The sequence below is a fragment of the Saccopteryx bilineata genome, chromosome 2 (assembly GCF_036850765.1).
Source record: "Saccopteryx bilineata isolate mSacBil1 chromosome 2, mSacBil1_pri_phased_curated, whole genome shotgun sequence".
Lineage (NCBI taxonomy): Eukaryota > Metazoa > Chordata > Mammalia > Chiroptera > Emballonuridae > Saccopteryx > Saccopteryx bilineata.
In genome coordinates this window covers 11,055,724-11,073,804 of record NC_089491.1, presented here as the reverse complement: position 1 = coordinate 11,073,804, position 18,081 = coordinate 11,055,724, and the positions used below count along the sequence as shown (strand labels likewise).

Below are 18,081 nucleotides of genomic sequence, written 5' to 3'. Positions count from 1 at the left end.
CCTGCAGCTAGACCTGTCTCTGCTGACTGCGGCTGCCTGTGTGACCTGGGGCATGTTGTTGGACCTCTCTGAACCTAAAGTTTTTAATTGGAAAATGAGGACATTAGAAATGCCTCTCACAGGGACCATGTGCAGAGCCCAAAGGGTCTGGTGCTGCTTCCAAAGATTCCTTCAAAGAGGAGTTTCAGGTTCTTGCTCTGTAGTGCCCTACGGTGGTCTTGGGGCATGAGGACTACATACAAAAGTCCTCTAGCCACCCCCCCTCCCCACACACACTAACCTCTGCTCAAATACTGCCTCGTCAGGGAGGCCTTCTCCCAGCACCTGCTGTCCTGCTGTCCCTTCCCTGCTTTATTCTCTTCAAACTTATTGTTCTCAAATGCTCGATATTTTTCTCCCCCAAATCCCTACCCCAGATTGAAACCTCCCAAGAGGCTGTGCTATATTTCTTTCACAACATATCCCAGTGCCTAGAATAGTGCCTGACTGGTAGAAAGCACTTATGCATATATGTCTCATATGTATGTGTCAGGTGAATGAATAAATAAACTAATATTTGTTGCACAAACGTAGCCACTATCACCGACCGCTGATAACACTGCAAACACACTGCCTCAGAACTTCTAGTTACTTTTTTTACAATGTCAGTTTTCTGTTATTTTTTGCAATATTTATTTTTTATATTTAACTCTTCAATCTATCTGACATTTATTGTGAGGTATATCACGTGAGGTAAGGTTGTAAATAGATTCTCAACTAAACAGCTAACTGATCTGCAGAACGATCCATTTCTTTCCTGTTGATTAGTGGATGGGCTGCTGCCTGGTTTGCCCCTTCTGATACCAGCAGCCCAGAGCTACGCTGTCCAGAAGGCGGAACTGCCTCACTTAGGCACAGGCACTGGAATTGGACAACCTGCAGTCTGGCTTCTAGCTCAATCACTTATCAGATGGGTGGCTTTGGGCAAAAGAATTTGCTTTCTAAGCTTTAGTTTTAAGCTTCCTTTACCCCATCTGTAAAATGGGCACAAAAGTAGCATAATACCTCCTTAGAATGACTGTAGGACTGAACACCACAAGGCTGGCAGAGTATAGCACACAATGGGTGCTCAGCTGGTGTCGTTATTGTTACAGATCAGAGCCAGTTGAACTCACTGGTCAAAGGAGGCCCAGCTGGGCATTCCCCGGTGTGTAATCTGCACAGGTGGCAGCCGTTCAGTGTCATCCCTGGTCCAGGCCTGCTTGGGGACTCAGTGTAGTTTTGCATGTGGAGAAGCAGTAGGTGTGGAAACAGGAACCGCCCTGGGGAGGGGTCCCCTGAGGAAGTGAAGCTGGGAACTGAGCTGTTGACTTTGGGCCTCCATAGAGACTCTGTCTCCTTTGAGGGGTTGTTAAGCATTCATTAGTGGAGTCTTATTTGTTCCAGAAACTTAGCATATTGACTTTTACTGGTCTTGGGGTCCACAAGAAGAGGGGGGCTCCAGATGAGACGAGGTTGGCGCTTGAATGGCAGAGAGAAGCACTCTCATTACATTGAGATCCCCTTGGGGCCCCGCATTCAGCAGGCGCACAATAAGGGCTTGTTGTGGGAGCAATGTTAGGTGAGGGGTACCCAAGGATGCAAGGAAGGGGTCCATAGGGTTGACTGCCCGCAGACCCTAATCCTTAAATGTCTAGAGCAGGAGGGAGGGGATGCTCGTCTGACTCGCTGTGTAGGTTTGGGCCTCAGTTTCCCTATCTTTGAAATGGGGAAGAGAGGCTGGGCTGAGTGAGTCACTGACACTCCAAAGGTCTTGGGAGGGTGAAGGGAACCGCGTGGTGAGGAAGCAGCCGGGGCGCCCCCCAAGCCTGCGTGGCGGAGCGCGCACGAGCGCAGGGGGCGGCGCGGCCCCGCGGCGGGGAGGGGCGGGAGCGCGCGCGCGGGCCCGCACAGGCGGTGGCGGAACAGAGAGCGAGCGGGCGGGCGTGCGGCCGCGGCGCCGCCAACTCGTGTGGACTCAGCGCTCCGGCCCGCCGCCCGCGGTCCCGTGCGCGGGTCCTCCTGCCGGCAGCCGAGCCCGCCGCGCGCCGGTGAGTGGCCTGGGGCCGAGCCCCGGCCGGATCAGGCCCTCGGCCTGGGGAAGGGGCGGGGGCCGGGCCGCGGGGCCGTCACTAGCACTCGGGCCGAGGGAGGGACGCGTGCCCGCGCGCGCGCCTGAGGCTCCTCGGGGGAGAGCGGGCGGGTATGCGCGCGTGAGGTCGGGACGCGTGTGAACTTGCGAGTCTCAGGGTGTCCGCGGCCGCGCGTCCAAATGTGCATGGTGGCCTGTCCATCTGTCCCCCGGGCTGTGCTCGCAGGAGTGTGTGTGCTTGTGGCAGAGTTGGTGCATGTGTATATCGGAGTGCCTGGCTTGTGTGGTTTGGAGTGAATGAGTGCGGGGAGGGGGAGGGCGGCGCAGAATAGGCAAGCTCCCATTGACCCATTTACTCAGTGTTTACTGTGTGCCAAAGATTGTGTCAAGTGTTTCGTCTGAGGTTTCATTTTTGTGACAATGTGTGGATTCAGGGAGTACACGTGTGTGGCTGTTCACAAGTCATTTGTACCGTATTTATGAGCCTGTGAGAACAAAAGTGTGTATTTGTGGATGTGAGCGTGTAATTAGTGTACAGAAGTGTGTGAGTATGTTTATTATAAAGGCTGAGGGTCCCCGTTTGCGCCCACCAGGTCTATTGTGTAGGGCACCCGCCACTGGCCTGGATGTCAGGGAGCCCATGGAAAGAAGCAGGCCTGGCGCGGGCACCCAGTAGGTGCTGGGCCTTGTTTGGTGAGTGAGGTGCCCGAGTCAGACCCACAGAGCCTGGCTGGGTCTGGCAGAGGGAGCGTGCTCAGAGCCAAGCCTTCGCAGGGTCACTGGCAGAACCCTCTGTGGGACTCCGGGAAGAACAGACTGGGCCAGGGCTGTGGTGGGCCTGACACTAAAGGACCTGGGTTCAGTTCTACCTAGGTATCCTTTGGGTCTCCTAGCTTTTGTTCTTGCCTTTCTCTGGCCCTGGCAAATTGAACCTTTTCCATAGGCCTGGGGTCGGGAGGGTGCGGGGGGCGGGGTGCTGACCCTGGGGAGATCAGGGGTCCAGGGACACTTGTCTGTGTCTGGGTGTCTCTCTGTCTACCTTGCTAAGCAGATAACTCTTCATCTGATCTATTTGTATCGCGCCTGGGCTTCCAAGAGTAATAAATTGATCACAACGGGCTTGGGACACTGTCTTCCAAGGTCTGTCCTCGTGGTTTTGACTGACAGTTTTTTTGTGTGTGTGTGCTTTATAAATGTTGAAAGTCTGCAGTTGAAAGTATTAATTGTGTGACCATAAACTTTAGAAACTCTGAAACTCCCTTGTTTCTCTGATTTGTCGGAATTCAGCCAGCCTTTCTATGGGGAAAAATGTCGTCTTAGGAGCTCGGTGTGGGTGCAGGGAACCTGGGAGACATATTTAAAAACCGTGGCTTTCATGGAAGAAGAATTTCATTGAAAGGGATGCAGAGCGGCTGGAAGTGCCTGTTCCCAACTCAGCAGCTTACCGAGTGAACTTTGGACGTCTTCTTTTAGCAAACAAAACCTGGAAGGAAACAAAAGAGACCCACATTCTTTTTCTTTTTTGTCTCAAAAAATGGAAAAAAAAACCCCAAAAACCACCTTCTGGGTTTGCTGAAAATGTTGCCTCCCCTTCCCCCACCAAGGCCAAGCCCTCCCTCGATTTCCCACCCCCAAATAAAATATGCCTGTGGGGAGCTGTGGATGAGTCACTCCCTGGCAGAGAGCCCCACGGGCAAACATTTGGGAAGGTTCTTGCCTAACTTCCCAGAAGAAAGGCCCAGGATTTAAAATGGTCCCTGTGGTTTGTCAGCCCCTGCCGTCCTGTCTGCTTCGGAAATGACTAAACAGCAGTTTCTATCTCCACAAACTCAAGTCTCAGACTTAAGCCTCAGTTGGTCTGGATTTAGGGTTGTTGAGATTTCAAGAAAGGGAGCTCCTGTCTTTGTCCAGTGGCACTTTTGGTGGCTCTGAGCAAGGAAAGAATAGAGAAAGGGGAGAGCGAGTGACATTTGTGGAGTACTGACTGGGTGCCCATAATCCTCCCGAATCATGCTGCGGAGAATGGCTTTTGGTTTTATATGCACAAGAAACTGAGGCTCAGAGAGGTCAAGCCGTGTCCCGGGACCACAAGAGGAGGTAGAAGCGGAGTCCGATCATTAGCCTGACTTCACACCCATCTTCTTTCCGGCGTCAGGGATGTGACTGACATAGACCTTCCAGAGGTGCACAGACTAGGTGCTGAGTGCCTTAACACACATCCACTCATTTCATTTTCACTGTGAGGTAAGCGGCTATTATCATATTTCCACGTTACAGATGAGAACACCGACGCTCAGAGAGATGAAATGCCGTGCATCATTCTGTGAAAATAGCACGACAACTAATAGCCACCGCTTGTTAAGGGCATGCCACATGCCAGCCAGGGTACTTTATGTCACTCAGTCCACTCACCAGCAGTGAGAGGGGAACTATCATGATGCCCACTGTACAGATGAGGAGCCTAGGGCACAGACAGGTGAAAGAATAGGCTGAAGGTCAGGTGCTAACATGCCGTTGACCCTGGGTTTGAGCCCGTCTCGGCTGAGCAGAGCCCATAGGCTTCCCACTGAACCTGGACAGTGACAGTCACTGTGTACAGTGTCTGGCCCAGGGCGAAGGTCCAGGATTGTTATCCTGATCTTAGGAAGGAAGACGAAGACACAGGAGGTTAAGTAACTTGGGCAGAGTCATAAACTGCAAATGACAAAGTCAGGATCCACGTTGCTGATGCCAGAGTTGAAGTTCCTAACCTTCAACCAGGTCTGTCTGCCTTTGTCCCGCTTTTCTCCTGAGAATACAAGTGGGTCAAAGTCACACCAGGCTGCCCCCGAACTGGGGTCCTCAGTGGGCTTCAGCCTTCTGGCAGACGTCGTCCTGAGGCTGCTCTCCTTCCTTGTCAGCTGTTGCCCCTCTGGGGTAGGTGACCAACGCCCAGGGCCAGAGATGTCATATAGAAAGGGCTACAGTTCACATTTTTCTTTCCTCTCTTAAGAAAAAGATTGGTTTCAGAAGGGAAGTGTCAAAATGATTGTCAAAAAGAGAAGACTATTCCCTTCCTCTTCTCTGGTCAGACCAAACAAGGGAGTGATAGGGTGGAGAATGGAGGACCCTGGTGAGTCATGCGAGATTAAATACAGGCTGGCACCTCCAGGCTTGCGTAGGGAAGACGCGAGCTGGGACACTGCCCTCCAGAGGAGCCCAGCCCTCTGACCCTGCGGGTGGAGAGTCACCACCGCTGGGCGAACGCCTGACTCTCAATTCTGGACGGGACCATTCCTGCGTAGGCTTCTTGTCACTTGCCATTTCAGTCCCGTGCCCGTCTCTCTCCCTCACTCCTTTCCATTTATACCGCGGTTTCTACTACACGGTCCTTGACAGGAACGTTGTACGTGAGGACCTGTGCAGTTTGGGGTGTGTGGTGCCCCTGTAAGTGTCCTTTGGTGTTGAAAGGAAAAGGTATTTCTCCCCCTTCCCGGTACATTCTGCAAAGTGATGAACATTTGCAAATTACTTTGGAATGCATTAATTTAAGGTGTGAAATAATAGATCTTGAGCAAAAGGCTCAGCCACATTTCTGGCATTGATGGATTTCTCTCCCGTCTGGCCTGTGATTTGCAGAGGTAAAAATAGTCCTTGTTTCTACATTTTTATCTTTTTTTTTTTTTTCCCAACGTCATTCTCAGGAAGCAGCGTACACATGCCATGGACCTTCCCTTGGCCGTCGCCTCTGATGGCAGCCAGAATGTGGAGCTCTGGGGAACAGGAGGGCTCCTGGGGTGGGGCAGTCCCCTGCTGGGCTGGGCACTCTCTGAGTGTCTGTGAAATTGCCTTGATATGAGCAGGTGGCCGATAGCCAGGCTTGGCCAAAGATCCTCAGTGGCTTCTTGGTATTTGGCCATCTTCTCATTCCTGACTCTTGGGTAATGACAAGGTAGCCATTTGGGAAAATGTTAGTTTAAAAAGAAAATAATCAGGCCAGTGGCTTCACTCATGCCTGTTGGAGCCAGGTGACATACACACGGTCCCTTCCTTTGACTGAAACTGAATTAGACCAACAAGCCTTCTCAGACTCAACACCCAGACGGGAGCTGACACCGGGGGCAGATCAGGTGCTGGTGTAATTTCCTGTGATGTGTAAGCTGGGAACTTGAACGAGCATTTTGACATCTGTCCCTCTAACAGGACTTGCTTGTGTGGAAACAGACCCCTACACACAGCCGCTGCCACTGTCTCCGATTCTGGATTTTTCCACAGACGACTTCTCGGGTGGTCTGGTGGCAAAGGACTGGTCTTCTAGCCAGGCCTTCTTGGCACCCATTGGCAGGATCACCATACCCCTCCTAACCCAACTGGCCACGGTGGCGGGGCTCTGTCTGCGGGGTGGGGGTGGGGGGCGAGTGAGGGGCCAGCAGCGGAGCCGGATCTGAAATGCATTCAGTTCCAACGGCCTGGATCTGCACGGAGCCATTCTTCCTTTCGCTTCGACATCTGCGTGGTGGTGACCTCATAGAAAAGAAAAAGGGGCTTTATGTAGGAAATCCATAGAGTGTGAAGGAATTTGGAGGGGGTCGGGGGAGGGAAGCTGCTATTCAGAGCCTGCATTTTTCCGGAGTTGTTTAACCTTCACACTTCAGAATTGGGTGGGCAGGGGAGGGGGCAGTGTCTGACCCTCATGCACAGAGGGCTATTTAAGGAGAACTTCCTGGGCCAGCCAACCGAGAATACTGGGTCGAGTCCCTCAGACCCATTCTCACTGCAGGTGTGCGGCGGAGTTGGAATTTGTCCCCAAAGCTTGCCCTCTCTGTTCCTTGTGGCCTCCAACGTCTTTGAAACTGGACTTACGGCTGCGGGTGACCCTCGGCTTGCATGGGTCCAGGCTGCAGATGAGAAGTCCAGTTAGCTCACGAGCCAGACAAGGAAACGGAAACTGAGGGCCAGCAAGGAGAAGGCACTCGCCCACCATCACACTTAAGAACTTGAGCCTGGGCACCAAAGAGAGTGAGGTCAGAGCCCCAGACCTACCCCTCACAAGCACGTCATTCTTCTCTCAGAGCCTCAGTTTCCTCATCTGGAAAATAGGGACAGTATTATGACCTCATAAAGTTTGAGAGAAGAACCAGATGGAACGGTGCACACACAGTGCTCAGTGTGTGAGGAGCACCTTGTGAGTGCCTGATTTTCACGTCCCCAGTTTTTTACGAAAGACACAGAAACCATTTAATTACAAAGGACCCGCCCAGGGTCGCATGGTGGGTCGTCTCTTTGTCGGGAGCATTTTCAGTGCCCCTGCGTACTGAGGCCCTGAACAAGGGAGAAGGGGGTGTCGGGGTTCCCGCCAGATGCTGCTGAAGCACTTTCCTATGATCAGTGACCCTCAAAGTTAATGGGGAAGAGACGACAGCAGCTTGGAAAGAGGCAAGATTTCGATGGCAGAGGGCCCTCGGCATCTCGGGAAAACGTCTAGGGTTCAGTGTTCTTCGTTCCTCTCCACCCGCTCCCCACAAGGTGAGAGAAGTGAGCCTTAGACGTTTTCGGGACGTCCTCTGGGTCGGTGGGCTCGGGACACCCCCGGAGTTGTGCCAGCGCCCGGGCGTTAGTAAGCAAGGCAGGTGTCGTGTTGTCATTCACACAGCGTCAGCCCCGTCCCAGGTGGGTGCCCACAGCAGCGATGCCAGGAGCCAGGAGTGGGGTGGGCAGTTCTCGGTCAGAACTGAGCAAGTGGCCCTCTCCCCCGACAGAAGCTGGAGGGAGTCTGTGCTTGTTTGGTGTGAACTAAGCCATTTGGGGTTCCTCCAGGCCCACTTGTTTGCCCTGAGGGAGAGGCGAGATCTGTGCCCCCAGGGAGTGGCCGCCCTCCTGAGGGGGCTTCCGTGGGAGTGTGCCCACCCGGGCGTGTGTGGTGAGGGGAAAGCACCAGCAGGCTCTGGAGATCTTTGAGTCCAGTGCCTCCACCCCCCACCCCCCCAGCAGTCGTGTCTGTGGAGAGCTTCATGTGGGCCCAGCCTCCATTTCCTCATCAGGAAAATGGGCCAGTAGCATCAGGCTCGAAGCCCTCAGTTCTGGGACCCCACTTGGGGTGACTTCCCTTAGAACTCCAACTTGGGGATTAGAATTCTGGAAAGAAAGGGCCTGGGAGCAGCACCTTCCCTGAAAAGCCACCATGGCTGAGGGACGGGCGTTCCGGGATGAGGGAGAGGGTTCCGACGCCTGCCTTCAGCCAGGTGCTTCTGTTACCTGTTTTACACAGGGAGGTTCCCTTTACAGGTGGGGAGACTGAGGCCCAGAGAGACTGTGCCCAGCCCGAAGTCTCCCATGACGTCCGTGGCTGCTCTGTGGCTGCAGTCCGACCATTGCCAGTGTCTGGCCAAGGCTCTGGTGGTGGCGCCCGGCCTGGGCCGTGGGTGACAAGCTTGACGCAGAAACACGGGCGGCACAGTGCTGCGTGGGTTGAGTGGACTCTGTTTTGTTAGCAGATAATACTCACGCTGGCTGGTGTGTGGCTGACGTTCACTCATTCATTCAAGAAACACGTCCCAGCATTCTGGGTCAGACATGATGCTGGGTGCTGGCACTTAGACCCTCTAACGACCCCACCCCTGGACCTGTCACCAGCCGCTTGGGACACAAGTTGTGCCATGACTCCCTTGTAGGTCATTTGCAGTAAGCATCTTTGGGGACTCACTCTCTGGGAAATTGGGAGGGCTTCCAGGAGGGAGGGGCATCTGAGCCAGAGACCTGAGGTGTGCCAGGCAGGGGATCAGGAGGCCCAGAGACGAGAGGGCTGGGGTGAAGGGCACAAGGACCACAGAGTGAGTGGGTATGTGCGGCTGGCTGTGGGGTGCTGGGAGTCCGGGCTGTGGGCTGACCCCAGCCAATGTGAAGCTGGGGACTTCCTGCCCTTCCTCAGCCTTTGAGCCCATCAATAGGCCCTTTGTATCAGCCCTTACCATGTGTCACATTCCATTCTAACACTCTGTGTGGACTCACTTCATCCTCCCAGAAATTTCATGACGGAAGTACCAAGATGCCCATTTTATGGATAAAGAAACCCAAACAGAATCCAGATATGTGGTGCTTCAGGACCATTAGCATGAGTGCCGAGGAACCCGTGCATGAGGACCTGAGCTGAAGAGTCAGAGGGCAGAGGCTGCCCTCTGAATGTGCCCATTACGTGGGCTGTGAGTCGGTGGTTGGCCCAGGAGCTGGGGGAGGGCCTCCTAGGTGGCCAGAGGGATAGCACGTGCCGAGGTACCATGCTAGTAGCACAGAGCATTTGTTTTGTCTAAGAGAAGGCCAGGGGGTTCAGAGGCAGGTGGTGGGAGAGAAGGCTGCCAAGGCCCACCTGGGCCTGGTTGAGTGTTGGTCTTTATTGCAAGGGCATTGGGGCCCCTGTGACTTCTGCAGTCTCACTTCTCAACAGTGTCCCCTTGCTCACTTTGCTCCAGCCAGGCAGCCTCCTTACTTTTCCTCAAACATGCCAAGCATCCGCTTACCTCGGGGCCTTTGCACTTGCTGTTCCTTCTTTCTGGAGTCCTCTACCCCAAATCCCATGATTTGCTCCTCACCTTCATTCACGATACTGCAAAAGTCACTTCTTCAAAGGGACCCCGCCATACCCGTCCTCTCAGAATGAATTCCTCACCCCATCAGTTTCCATTCCCTGGCCCGGCTTTATTTTTCTTCAGGGCCCTTCCCCTTCCCTGACATCATATGGTTGTTATCTGCCTCCCAGATTAGAACTGGAACTCAACGAGAGTAAGACTTGGTCTGTGGACCACAGATGTGTTCTCAGTGCCCAGCACCATGCCTAGCTCATAGTGGAAAATTTTAAGTGGGCAAGTGGCCGGATCCTCGGAGAACATTTATGTAAAGTTACTGAATCTGTTAGCAAACTTTGCCCCTCCCAGTGGGCAGCAAAGGGCTGAGTTGTGCCTGGCTGGCCCTCCTCTGTGCAGAGAGGGTCATCCGCAGAGAACGACTCATACTCAAATTATTCTAAGCAGGAGGAACGTATGTCCAGAGGGCTTGTACCTCCCTGAGTTGCAAGGTCTCCTTCCTTTGACCCCGTCCTTCACAGACTGCTCCTGAATGTCTCTATAGAAGGAGCGTTGGGTTGGAACGGGCAGGTGCCTTGTCTTAAAGCTGCGTTTTCTGTTTAGCGCATTTCCTTTTCTAGAGGGCGTATCTTTTGAGGGTTCCTTAGGGAAGAGGAAGGGGCTAAACCCTTGCAAAGTCACCTCTCAGCACAGACAATGCTGTATGGCAAATAAGCGGACTCCCAGATCCTACCCAGCCTAGAAAAAGGGGACTCCCAGGTGGAAAGGAAATGCTTCCCTAGCTGGTAGACCCCTGGGCACCGCACGGCGGACAGACAGGGAGCCGGGGACAGGGAGCCGCCCCATGCATTTGGCCGGTCCAGCTGAGTCCAGCCGGATGTAGTCACACCAGGATCTCAGGTGTGAACTTGGCATGCCTGCCTCGGTGGGGGTGCATTTCCTTTGCTCGTCACCCTCAGGAATTTCTGTGACCTTTTGTGTTTGTTTCAAATGTCAGCCTTCTCCACTAACCCGAGAGGAAACAGGACTGGATTTTTATCTGTACAGACGCTGGGGACCAGGGCGGGAGCTGCCTGCTCTCGATGGTGACAGCATGGCGTTTGGGGACCATGCAAAGAAAATACTTTTTACTCTAAGCAAACAACTTTGGTTTGTGCCTACTTCAGTGATATCGGTCATCTTATCGGTTAGACCCATGGAGATCACAGTTTCCAAACTCTCCAAAAGGTGACTGGTCTGGGAAAGCACTCTAGTGACATCGGGGGACAGGAGAGGCAGTCTGGAAGATATTGTTTGGTCGCTGGTGTGTGAGGAGTTCCTGGATGCTCGAATGGCTTAGCAAGGTGGCATCCTTGAAATTGCACAGCACTGAAAATTCCAGGACATATGGTCACTGTGATGTGCTAATGTTAGCAGGAGAGATATTTAATTACCCAGAAAAACCCCTTTGCCTACCCAGCACGGGTTACCGGAGAGCCTTTATTCCTCAGGAGGAGGGTCTTACGCAGTATAATCGGACCAGCAGACAGTGAGTCATTATCCCTCATTACTTTATTAGCTAATTAAGCGATTTATCTGGTCATGCGTTTATTCTCGCAATTGCCATTCATCTGGCAACGTTCCCTGGGTCCCACTCCGTGCCTGGCCTGGTGCTGGGCACGGGGGATAGAAGGAAACAGGAGGATGAATATTACTAAATCCATGTTAGGTGCCAGCCCACTGGGTGGTGCTTTGGGCTACCGAGGAGTTCATTCATTTCCCAGGGGATGTTCACTGGGCGCCTACTTTGCACCCACCCGCGGCGGTGCGGAACTAAGAATCACACAGCTCCTAGGGGTTTGAACTCCTGCCCCATTTGGATGGGGTCTTTTAGTTCCTGTCCCTCCACTCTTGGGGAGAAACCCGATCCGCCACCGTGCACGGGCCGCACGATGATGTCCCCCGGCATGAACCAGAAACAATCCAGATGCACCAGGAACCCACGTGAGAACAAGGCGTCCCCTTCACACGCTGAGCCTCAGTTCAGCATCTTGCCGCCACCCAGCCTTTTGAGACAGAATGTGAGATCTCGTGGTTGGCTAAATACATAAATATTTTATGTCTCGATATCCTGAAAACGGAGCCCAAATGCGCAGAACTGCAGCACATCAGTGCTATAGATCATATGTTATAATAATCTGATGACATGTTGTTTAAATATTTATGGACGGATGCGACATGACAATGGGGGAGAGAGCAGTCTCGGAGCAGAGTCCTGGCAGACTCCGGAAAGGGAAGGAGCAGATTCGCGGATCCCGGGAAGCTCCGCACGAGGCCCCTCGGCTTTCTGAGTTGATGTTTTGGGGTTTCCGTGACAATGGCCGTGCCTGACACGTACTGAGCACTTGCTGGGTGCTGTGCCCTTCAAAGACACCCTTTCCTGTGATCATCACAGCAACCTCTCGAGGATGGGACTCTGTTCACCCCAAGTTACAGAGGAGAAACTGAGGCTCAGGGCAGATCAAAGGGGCCCCAGTCCCCACAGCTAGGGGGATGGCCCGGGATCAACCCCAGGGTGGCCCCACTCTGCTGTCTGAGTTCTTATTCACTGTGTGTGCCGCGCTGTGGCTGACGAGGCGAATTGGGATAGCTGGCGCCACCACCTGGTTGACCCTCACTCCGTACTGACTGACAGGATGTCTGTAAAATGTCAGGTGGGAATAGAAACCACAAGGAGCAAACATCTAACCCAAGAGAGGCGATTCTACGACAGCAGTGCCATCACGGCCCCGAAGGGAGTTCGCTGCAGACGGTTCCCGAGTTCGTGTCCTGTGCCCCAGCCTTGCCTGTACCCTCTCCCTGCGGTGCCTGCCTGGCTAGGGACGCTCGGGCCCAACAGCCACCTTACAGAAGAGAGGCTGGCGTCTCCCAGAGCTGACTCTCACGTCCCTGCCTTCTGAGGCAGCGGGGTGGGAAGGTGCCGGCCCGGGAAGCTGTTTCTCCCATGCCCTCCCTGGTGCTCTCTGCTGGACTAGCTCCCTCCACCTGACCCTGCCACCATCAGTCCTGCCTGTTTTGTCACCGCGCTGAGTCCTGGTTGATTGTCACGTTGCCAGCACCAGAAACCAGGCCCAACCCACGAGATAGAATAAAGGACCAACCGTAGAGGTTCAAAGAACAAGACCCATGGGCGGGGAGGGGGAAGGGCCACAAGTGTCTCAGGCTGTGACTGTCTCGGACCCAGTGGTCTCTAATTCTGCAGAGGCTTAGGGGTGACCTCACGGGCCTGGGTGGGGGGGAGGTCAGAGGGTCATACAGATGGAAGGCAGGGCCAGCTACATAATGTGTGGGGCCCAGTAAAGAATGAAATGCAGGTTCCTGTGTTCAAAGAGCAGGAAAAAAAATGTTCTTCCTTCCCTTTGCCATCTCCCCACCTGAAATGTTGCTTTTTTTTTTTTTTTTTTTTTTTTACAGAGACAGAGAGAGTCAGAGAGAGGGATAGACAGGGACAGAGAGACAGGAACGGAGAGATGAGAAGCATCAATCATTAGTTTTTCATTGCACATTGCGACACCTTAGTTGTTCATTGATTGCTTTCTCACATGTGCCTTGACCGTGGGCCTTCAGCAGACCGAGTAACCCCTTGCTCGAGCCAGCAACCTTGCATCCAAGCTGGCGAGCTTTTTGCTCAAGCCAGATGAGCCCATGCTCAAACTGGCAACCTCGGGGTCTCGAACCTGGGTCTTCCGCATCCCAGTCTGACACTCTGTCCACTGAGCCACCGCCTGGTCAGCCTGAAATGTTGCTTTTTATTAGCTATTTAATATCATGCTCCCTTGGGTACAGGGACACTCACGGGGCAAGTGCAGATCCTCAAAGGTACCTGGGCCCCAGCCTGTGGCTCTGTGAGCTCACCTGATCCCAGCCCTCCCCACACCTGCACCCATGATGATGGGAGGCAGAGGTCCCTGGGGAGGGGAGGGAGCAGGCAGCTGAGAACCTGAGAACCTGTCCGGAGAAGGCCGGCCACTTGTGAGTGGAGGCTCCAAGCCCCCAGCACACGCACCGCTGTTCCCCCGGACTTCACTTCAAAGTCCGAAGTGAGGACTTTCAAGACAGTGAACACAGACCGTGAAACCCCAGGTATAGGGGCCCTTCTGAGGGCAGGGTCTGGTGTGATTATGCTGCCATTTGCTCATGAAGCTGGCCCTGGGAGGAGGGCTGTGGCCTCCTTCCATCAAAACCACATTTCACAGAGAGCACAGCCCCTGTATCCAGCCTCTACATGGGCGTGGAGCCAGGTCTTATTTGAAGGAAACATTCTGCTATGAGACACTGTCTGCAGGCCACGGGGCTAGGATGTGACCACCCTCAGTTGGTCTCCCTCCTCACCCAGGGGGTCTTGTGCCAAGGACATGCCATGAACATGGGCCTCCTTGGAAATGCCCTCCTGATTTAATCCCTAACGAGGTTGCCGGATGTTATTGCATTGAGAAGCCCGTCCCCTCCGACTTCCTGTCCTTGAGTGACAAGGATCAGAAATCAAACGGCAAGGTTGCTGACCCGCCGGCTCTGGACGAACGCCAGGCAGGTGGTGCCCTAGACGTCAGAGAGGGTGGGAGCTCAGATTCCAGCAGCCACCCACGCTGTTCCCAGCCCTGATATTGGGGGTCCGGCGGACGCAGGATGTGGATGTCTGGCCACTCTGGAAAACGTGAATAAGGGAGGCTTGGGTGAGCGAACTAATTAATGCTGGTTATTTGGTACCTACTGTGTACCAGGGAGCCGGCCAAGTGCTTTATCTGTGTCGTAGTTAATTCTCACAACTTTGGGCTGAACCCGTTTTTCAGATGGAGATAACTGAGGTTCAGAGAATGAAGCCACCGGTCCAAAGCCATAAGCCACACAGTTTGAAAAATGAGATTTTTTTTAAAATTTTTCCTTTGATTTGAGAGAGAAAGAGAGAGAAAGTGGGAAGAGAAAGAGATTTATAGAGAGAAGCATCAATTCTTTGTATCACCTTGTTTCCCATTTAGTTATTTCATTAGTTCGTATGTGCCCTGACCAGGGATCGAACCCATGACTTTGACGTGCTAGGAAGACACTGTATCCACTGAGCAACCTGGCCAGGGCCTGAAAACTAAGATTTGAACCCAAGCGTGACTGACCCCCCTGTGTTCTTCGCACAATCCCTGACATGGCTGGATGGCTAGGGTCACTGCCTGGCTGAGCCTTCTGCCCCTGCCGTCTGCCTCATGTGCGTGGGGACGGGACCAGCCAGACCCCACCGCTGCCTCTGAGCAGTCACCCTTCTTGGTGGGGAGCGGGTCCTGAGACTCCAGGTCCAGCTCTTCTCCCCCAAGATTCAGTCAGCCCTGTGGCCACGCTTAGGCCCAGAGATGGAAGAGGCAGGCAGTGGGGTCAGACACACCTGGATGCAAGTCACATCTCCACCTTTTGCTCACCTGTGTCCTTGGCTTGTCACTTCCCACTGGGGCCCTCAGTTTTCTCACTCGCAAAGTGAGGGGTGATCCCACTTCCTGGCTGTGGGGCAGTTTTCATGATCTAGTGAGATCACCGTGTGTACCACAGACATTCAGCAATCTTCAGGCCGCCATTGTTATACTGACAATAAATGACACTGTGTGGGATGAGGTCTGTGCTCCGCAGCACCTCCCCACGCTGGGACACCTCGGAAATCCCAGCCCAGAGCTGCCCTCCCCGAGGAAGGCATCCCCTCCGTGCTGTGTCCTGTTGCTCACTCATCCAGCAGAGCCAGGCACTGTTGTAAATGCGTCGTGAACACAAGACACCGGATGGAGCTGGCCTTCTGGGTAGGGTGGCAAGCATAGCAAGGAGAGAGTAACGTGTGTTCAGTGTTACCGTCCGAGCGTTGCAGACAGATGGACGGGTGTGTGTGTGTGTGTGTTTTTTTGGGGGGGGTTCCCCGGTTTGCCTGGTGGAGTGATACACCCACCAGTGTCTGTCTTCCCTCCCTGAGCGGTTGCTGGGGATTTAACACATGCCTGCTGCTCGAGGTCCCAGCACTTCCAAGGGCCCCGATGGCCTCATTGGGCTTCCTTTGCCTCCAGTGTCTGTGAGAAAGTGGTTTCCCTGGTGTGAATGTGGGTGTTTTTTTCAGGCTCTCCCAAGACTCAGCTGCTCACACTCAAGGCTGCTGGTCACCAAGGCCAACCGGGAAGTTCCTGGCCACGTTATCGCTCTGACCCTGTGAGGTAGGTTATGTTAGTCGTAGACCAGGAAAGGGAAGTTGAGTGAGGCTGAGTCATTTGCTCAAGGGTGCACAGTAGGTCTGTGGCTGCGCCAGGATTTGAACCCAGGCCTTCGGCTCCCAGAGCACACACCCTGAACCAGTCTGCTCTAGTGTGAATGGATGTGTTTGTTTTCCCAAGCAGCAAAAAGTCCACAAGCTCTGTTCACAGCAACCTATACTCAACAAGCACCTACTGTGTGTTAGGGTGGTGTTGGGTGTCACTGGAGGGTGTGGCCAAGAAGAACAGAAAGGTCATGGGTACTCAGATTGGCCTGAGAAGCAACCATTTCCCATGTGAGCTGGGTTGTTCCAGGGCTGTGTGGTGTGTGGGGTTAGCCCTGCATTGGAGATGAGGAGGGTGAGGCCCAGAGAGGTTCCACAGCTTGCCAAGGTCACACAGCCCCGGGCACCCTGCCATCCCACCCACTTGCTCTGCCTGTGGTCAACCACTGCTGTCTCTGTAACAGCTTTGGCCTCTGCCCTCATTTTGCAACTGGACACACTGAAGCCCAAAGAAGTTAGGCAGCTTGATGCCACATTGGAGAGAAGAGGGAGCCCTTTTCATAATTGTGGAAATGGACACCCATTCCACAGTGAAATTGCCTTTGAGATGCCACCGTTTCTCAGGGCAGGAGCAGACCTGCAAAGTGACCACGTGTGATGAGCGTCTGTGCGTGTGTGGCTGGGGAGGGGCTGGGCCAGGGATTCTTCCTGGGACCGTGAGGGCCATAGGTCTTTATGGCACCTGGGACAGACAAGCCTCTTAAAGGAAATGTTCCCCAAGCTGTTCCATTGCACCACCGGCAAACAGTCCTTAAACGGCGGAGAAACCGCTGCGTTCACAAAATGGGGAGCTGGCACGTTCAGGACCATTTATTTAAACCCGGAGTCGACGAGGCTAAAGACTTCGGCTCGCCACCTCGCTGCAGCAGGGGAGCCTAATCTTTAGGGTTTTCTTCCCATTACGGGTTTTTTTGTTGTTGTTGTATATTTGTAAAATGAGGCTTCTGCTGGCAAAAGCAGGTTTTAGCGAGTGCGGCCGCTCTTTCAAGACCTAATAAGGCCCCAAAGGAGGGTGCGTTCCAGCAACACTTTCCTTCCCCTCAGGGCGGCCGGTTCCGCCATCCCCCTGCCTACACTTTGGGCACCATGTACCATCCATCTTGCTTCCTATTAACAGAATCACAGCCATCACTTCTGCAGGATGAGATGGGCCCTTTGGAACTGTCCTGGGGACAGAGGCAGGAGCACCGCCAAGCAGTTTTGCTTAGAGGGGAAAGGAAAGAAAAAAAAAAGAAAGAGAAAAACCAAACTCAGAGATGCATGGCTTTGGGGGCCTTAGGAGTCTGGGCTGAAAAAGAAAGAGGCAGCAGGGCGGGTCCAATTCTACTTCCTACTCACACCAAGGAGCCATGCGGGACACCTCTTGGAAGAGAGTGGACAGGGCATATGATGGCCTTGGTTTCTGACACAGGTAAAGAGGGCTTGTCACCCATGCAGCATGGCAGAGAATGGAGAGGCCCCTCGAGATCAGAGGCAGGCAGGGGGGAGACCCAGCATTCATGGGGCACTCGCATATGCCTGGCATAGCGCCGGCTGCTTTGGGTTTGTCTTGGGGAGTGGGTATCATTGGCCCCGTTTTTCAGATGAAACAGCAGAAGCCCGGAGAGTTCACATACTTGCTTCGCATCACACAGCTTCGACATGATTAGCTCTGAGGTTTGTCTGTTTTCCTGGGCTGCCCTCTGGAAACAGAGAGCCCCTCCTTGAGGCTCCAGGAAGTCACAGAGCAAGGACTCCCAGTCCAGATGCCTGTCACCAGCCTGCCCCTGCCTCACCCACCTTCGATGATCAGCAAGATTAGCCAGGTGGAGAGGGCATGCTAGAACGGGTACCTGGTGTGTACAGGGGCCCAGAGGTGTGAAGCAGCAGGTGCAGGAACCTGTAAGAGGCCTGGCGGAGCTGATGTGGTGAATGACAGGTGTCACCTGGGACTGGGCTCAGGCAGGTAAAGAGTCCTTGGATGCGAAGCTCAGGAGTGATGACTTTATCTGGACACCTTGAAAGTTGACAAGGGAGAGGGGTGTGGCCAGGTAGGTGCTTCAGCAAGGTCATTCTGGTAGCATGTGTGGAAAATGGTTTAGAGAGGGCTGAGTTCGTGC

The 18,081-nt window shown here is 53.8% G+C and overlaps 1 protein-coding gene across 2 annotated transcripts in view; it reads left to right on the top strand.

The window, feature by feature from the left end:
* The first annotated feature begins 1,932 nt into the window (after positions 1–1,932).
* NEK6 (NIMA related kinase 6) overlaps positions 1,933–18,081 on the top strand; it is a 75,977-nt gene continuing 59,828 nt past the window's right edge. The window contains exons 1-2 of one of the 2 annotated variants that reach the window (XM_066256252.1): positions 1,934–2,069; positions 15,788–15,881. The gene's annotated coding sequence lies outside the window, so the exon portion shown is untranslated. Of the gene's footprint in view, positions 2,070–15,787; positions 15,882–18,081 lie in introns of both variants that reach the window. The other variant, XM_066256251.1, reaches the window with a different exon arrangement.